Below are 6,077 nucleotides of genomic sequence, written 5' to 3' on the forward strand. Positions count from 1 at the left end.
ACCATGCCCAACTATGGGCTGCTTTCTCTCTCATACCTGTGCCCTCTCCCAATTAAAATTAAAGTATTTGGGTAATTCTGATATGCAGGCATTGTTAGAAGAAATGCTCTTGCTATTTCAAGCAGAGCCTGGTTCAAACGTTCCATTTAGAAGGAAGACCTTTTCATTTAAAAAACTTTCCATCGTTCTAACGATGATGGTATACTTACAGGCAACCAATGAGCCAGCTGAAAACTATTAGCACAGCTAGCTAAAATAGAAAACATCTGTTTGGAGGTCTCCAGGAGCTGCTGAGGCCACCAGGACTTATTAGGGCACAATCTCAGAGAAGGGGAAACTATACATAGAGGTGAGATGACGTGCAGCAGTATCTTGGTTCCTCAGGGAAATTCTGGGCATCAGGCCAGAGTCTGAGTGTTGGTTCAGAGTACCCAAAGAGGCCCTAAGAGGCAAAAACACCGGCAGATATTGTGTCAGTTGAGCAGGGTTGCAGAGACAACACTTACAGATGAGGGGCTGGACTCCCAGTGAGAAGGGAGAAGTGAACACCTGAGTCCAGTTACCTGCCAGTTTTCCTTAAGCCGCTTCCCAAATTCTGAAGATGTCTGTGACGGAAAGCTAAGGGAAGCAGAATGTCTCTGATCAATTCAGGTGATCAGTCCTCGCTCTAGCCATTCTGCAAAGGAGTGAACCTTCTCTGGAGGAAGATGATAACATACTGAATGTGTGGCAATATGTTAAAAATTACCAGGCAAGCCAACAGTCAGAAGAAAGAAAGGAAAACAAAATAAACACAAAACAATGGAAAACATATAAAGTACAAATAGACCCCCAGAAGATCCAGGCATGACAATCAGGGAGAGCATTAAAATAGTGATGATAGACATACTCAAGAAAACAAAGAGGGTGAGACAAAGAGGTCAGGATCAGGAGCAGGCTGGTGGCTGGAGCAGCTTCAGAGTGAGAAACTTTGTGGCTTTAGGAAGCAACATTTGCCATGATGGCCAACTGAGGCCGGCGCTTCCAAGGGGCCATTGAGCTGAATGGACCTGGAGGAGGCAGCAGGACCTGGAGTGAGCAGGGCAGTAGCCAGGGAGACTCGCTGTACCCAGCTGGTTACTTGGCCTATGCCAGCGTGTGAGTGTCAGATGATCCTGGTGGAGAAGTGCTGCTGGGACACTGCCTTGGGTCCCCTGGAACAGATTCCCATGAACTTCTTCAACATGTACCTGGGGGGCAATACCATCTCCATCTTTCCTACTAGGATGACGTACATGATGGCCTGGTGACCCACTCAGGCACTTAGGGCCCATTCGACAGCTTCAGGATGCTAGAGAGTTCAAGTCAGAAGTTTCTCCAGAGTTTGGTCTGTCTCACTGGGAACCTGATGGGTTTGGCATTGGCACTGGACAAGTGTCAGTCCGTGGGACTGTTGCCAACACATGCCTCAAATTGGTTAGCCTTCACTGAGCCCTGAGAGAATGGAGTTCAGTGCCGGAAGACCGCTTTTGTGAACATGGGGCATCTGGTGCCCGAGCATTTGGGTTTCATTTATACCCTTTCAGCCCAGTGGCTCCTCAGCATACTCTTAAAGTGTAACACAAATAGAAAAGAACCAAAAGTTGGGGCCAGCAGGTGGCATAGTGGTTCAGGTGCTGAATTCCCAAGTGACCAATCATGGTTCAAGTCCTGGACCCTGCAGCCTGAAACTCATGCTGTGTGTGTGTTGTGTGTGTGCCCAAAACCCCAAGAGAAGAATAGAGGAGAAGGAATCGAGGCATCGCCATGGCCCCTGGGGGTGATTTCTCGCTTTCTGTCTCTGTCTCTCTAGCAAGCAGAAAGAACCAAAAAGCTCTCTATTCTCCATGGTAGAGAGATCCTAGAAGAATAATGTGCATATTACTACAAACATACAGAGAAAAACTGTATTACAACCTCTGAATGAAAATAACGTAGAAAATTTTGTTTCCAGTATAGAGCAAAACAAAACATAAACCGTAACTCTTTGTAAAATAATGTTTGCTGTTAAATAAAAAACCATAGCAGCATCTCCTTTCAATAAACCAAATGGTTGAGAATGATGCTTTTAAAAAGCTGCACATTTCCCATTAAATCTTTTAATATTTTGCTTCTATTTAACATAAGCTAGAGGAAATTAAAGTTCTGTTGGAGACACCTGTGGAAGAAACCAATGCTGGATTCAGAAGATATATGACACATATATAGGATTTCAGGGTGCCTATTTCCCATGTGGGGTACTTTCTTGCTCCCCCCCCACCTGCCCCCTGTCTCTGAGAGACCGCACATGCCCCTTGGCAAATTTTTAAAAAAAATTTGTATTATGAAAAAACTATGCATTTACTTCAAGTTTTTTGTACTGAAATAAACTTGTACTTTAATTGTTTTCCCACAAACTTTTGAAGTTGCCCTGTATGTATAATTTAAATCCTAAAGGAAAAAAAATAAGAGATAGTGATCAAGAATTTCCTAAAACAGATAAAAGATATCAAGTCACCAGTTCAAAGGATTCCTTGAGTGGTGCCATCCCGCTCATGAACCCAAGTCAGATGAACACAAATTTACATCTAGACACATCATAGCAAAACTGTTGGACACTAATCACAGTAAAAACCTAGACAGAGTCAGAGGGAAAAAAGACATTACTTGCAAGGGAGAGAAAAGGGGGTGATGATGCTATGGTTTGAACACCCACCCCCCTAATTCATCTGTTAAGATTTAGTTCGATGGATGAACAGGGTGAAAACTAATCTGATTATGGTGTTAAAAGGTGGAGCCTTTGGGCGGGCATTAGGATTGAGGTCATCAGGGTGAATCCCCGACGATTGACTGGTAGGTTTATGGAAAGAGGGAATGAGACCAGAGCAGGGAGAGCTACGTGGACACAGACACACAGTCTCTTGCCACTGCCACACTGTGATGCAGCCAGACGGCCCTCACCAGATGCAGCACCTAATCCTCAAACCTTCAAACCATGGGCTGAATAAATGTCTACTCTCTTCAATGACCCAGACTTAGTTAGATATTTTCTGTTACTGGAAACAGATTAGATCTGATGGAAATCAGAAGACAACAGAAGGACATTTTGAAAATGCCGAAGAAAACTTGCCAAAGTACAATGCTATACCCAGCAAAAATATGAAGGCTAATACGAAGATCTTAAGCAAACAAATCAACTGGAGACATTAGTAACCTGCTCTAAACAGAAGAATTATTTAAGTGGCAGGAATACAGCAGCACAGAAATGCCTACTGGAATAAAAAGAAACATAAAGAGTAAGTATGGGGCTGGCATGTGGTCTGGTGATTAAGGGAGATGGATCCCACATGTCCAGCATGCAGCTTGAGACCTGAACTCAGTGGATTGAGAAATACATTGGACATATGTGTGAGTGCCCAAAACCCCAAAAAGAGAAAGAGGTGAAGAAGGGATTGCCACTTGACCATTCCCTATGGAGGGGGAGGGGGCACTTTCTCCTCTCCTCTCTGGCAAACACATGCTCCCTTTGGCCAAAAATAAACAAACAAAAATAGTAAATATGTAGGTAAACATAAGTGGTATTGACTGTATAGAAAAATAATTACAAAGTTTTGTGTGGCTTAAAATATATACACAATTAAAATCCATGATGAAAAAAAAAAAAAACACACAAATAGGTGAAGTGTAAATGGAGTCAATGTATTCTAAGATCTTGGTATTCCCGGGATATGGTAAAGCAAAAACTTACATTTGTATGTAATAAAAAAAAAATAGAATGTTGTAATCTCTAGGATAAGTGAATAGAGGGGGTCAATGGAGTAATCAAAATCTTTTTACTAATTTGAAAGAAGTCAAGGGAGAAAAAAAGAGTACAAAATAGGTGACCCTAAATAAAATAGTAACATGGTAGGTATAGATCCAAATACACCAGTAATTATATTAAATGTAAATGGACTAAAAACTTTTCCTGTTGACACCAGTATAGATCAATTTTCTGATTTTAAGTTGACCTGGACTCAGAATAAAACGTAGTCACCAAAGTACAACTGAAAAGAGAAATTCCTGGAAGAAGAAACATTTTGCTGCCAGCCCAGTAGAGCTAAATTTTGAGTAGAGGTTAAGTTAAAAAACAAAAACAAAAAACTGTCCTTTTGGGGAGCTGTAGGTTGTTTTAACTTGCAAAAGATGAGAACTTTAAGTTGTCTTTGTTGCAAATTTTCTATTTTGAAAAGACCTCCTGAATGTGCCACTTAGTTATGTAAATGTAAAGCAAAGATTCTTTCTGGAAGCTGTTGGAAAACCTCAACAATGCTTTGTGGTTGCAAATTGTTTTAAATTCTTGATACTGGGTGCTTAAACTCCAGTTCGGGTCTTTTCACACAGAAGGCTGTGGCTAATTTTCCTCCAAATTGTCCCAAGACAGGACATTTTCTGTACTATTTTTCTTCTGAAGACCACACACTATTTTCACATGAAGAACTAATTTTGTGTTACCATAACTTTACCTGTCTTTTTTGGGAACTAAAAACCTTGCCTTATTCTTCTAAGAGAATTTGCCTCTCCCCATGTGTTTCATTATACATAGATCCCATTTTACCAGAGAATGCATTAGTCTGATTCACCTATAAAATATTCTAAGAGATTAACTCATATCTGCAAATCTCTCCTAATTTGGAAATAGGGCTTGAAAACAGGTGACAAAAATGATTGAGTAAACTTCAAGGGCACCACACTTAGGTTACTTAGGCGAGCGTCAGGATATTGAATTGGCTGGGCCATCATTTGAAAATAAAAGTTTTCTGTTACTACCGAATGCTCTAAACAGCCTCTGGGACAGAAGGAAAGTACGGAATAGAAGGGCTAGAGAGGAGAGTATGGGCTTGGGGGGAGTAGAAACTTCATCTCTTGGTGGTGTAATATCCTCCATCAGCAATTTTTTTTTTTTTGACTACTTCATAATACTATGCTAGGCTCTGGAGATGCAGTGGCGTCACGGGAGAGCGATTATCCGGGCATGTACACGTATTGATACGTCACACATTAAGTGCGAATGAATACAGATGTTCAGAAAAGGAGGTACACATGGAAGTCAAGTCCGTAAGCAAGGAGGAGGTCTTTAAACGGTAAAGCTGAGACTAACCGAGGAGGTGTTGGGTAGGGAAGATTGGGCAGGCAGAGAGCACAAAGCCCACAGTTTCAATAACAAGAATACACTTCACGGAAAACTGTCAGCTTGTAGTCTGGCTTTTTAATGGTCATTTACTGTCTTTCCAGTGAATGCAAAACAAAAAAAAAGTATGACTCAGTCTCTGCCTAGAGATTAAATTAGATGAGAGATGAGACAAAGAAACAGACATGCAGGCCACGACAAAGTGCCACTTGGCGGTCCAGCCATAAATGAGGACGAGGAATTCTGCAAAGGCACGAACAGAAGACGGGATCCTAACTCAGGTGTGTGCCGCCTACTAGCGGCGTGACCTCCCGGCAAATCGCACGACCGCGTCTGCGCTGACTTCTATTAAAAATGGCTCTAGTGAGGTCTGACAACTGTCCCAGCAGTCGTGGGAAGGATGAAATGAAGTCATTGTGGCGAGGGGGGCTCGACGCGGGTGGCGAAGTTCCCCCGTCCTCGCACCTACGCTTCCCTGCGGGAGGCTGAGCTGTACGGGGGCGGATGGTGGTGACCCGCGCAGAACAGGGACTGCAGGGAAGCCACGTCCTCGCGGGGGCCGGCCACGGCAAATTCGTGGGGAGGGAGGATTTGCTAACTGTAAACACAGACGCCACCCAGAGCTCCGATCCCGTCTGGCTACCGGATTTCCGGGCCGCGGAGAAGCCACCCCACCCATGCACCGCCCTCAGTTTCCCCAGCTGTGTAATGGGGGCACACTGTCCCCCCTTCCAGGGTACCCGCCTGACCTAAACGCGTGAGAAAGGCGAGAAGGAGCCCCCAGCTGACGGCCTCCGGCCCCCTCCAGGCCTCCTCCCACTTTGGCTTTGGCCTTTTGTACCGGCACCACGTGACCCGCCCGGCCGGCTCTTCCCTCCGGCCCCGCCCCGCCCTCCGGCCGTTCCCGGCC

The 6,077-nt window shown here is 44.0% G+C and overlaps 1 protein-coding gene and 1 pseudogene across 1 annotated transcript in view; both read left to right on the plus strand.

Moving 5' to 3' along the window:
* The first annotated feature begins 997 nt into the window (after positions 1-997).
* On the plus strand, positions 998-1,514 carry LOC102479084 (ER membrane protein complex subunit 4 pseudogene; annotated as a pseudogene).
* A 3,531-nt stretch (positions 1,515-5,045) lies between these two features.
* Positions 5,046-6,077, plus strand: part of KAT6A (lysine acetyltransferase 6A) — a gene marked incomplete in the record, with an annotated part of 128,345 nt that continues 127,313 nt past the window's right edge. Inside the window, 2 exon segments of the mRNA XM_014592854.2 lie at positions 5,046-5,120; positions 5,272-5,448.

This window comes from Tupaia chinensis, unplaced genomic scaffold, assembly GCF_000334495.1.
Source record: "Tupaia chinensis unplaced genomic scaffold, TupChi_1.0 Scaffold000061_1, whole genome shotgun sequence".
NCBI classification, from domain to species: domain Eukaryota; kingdom Metazoa; phylum Chordata; class Mammalia; order Scandentia; family Tupaiidae; genus Tupaia; species Tupaia belangeri.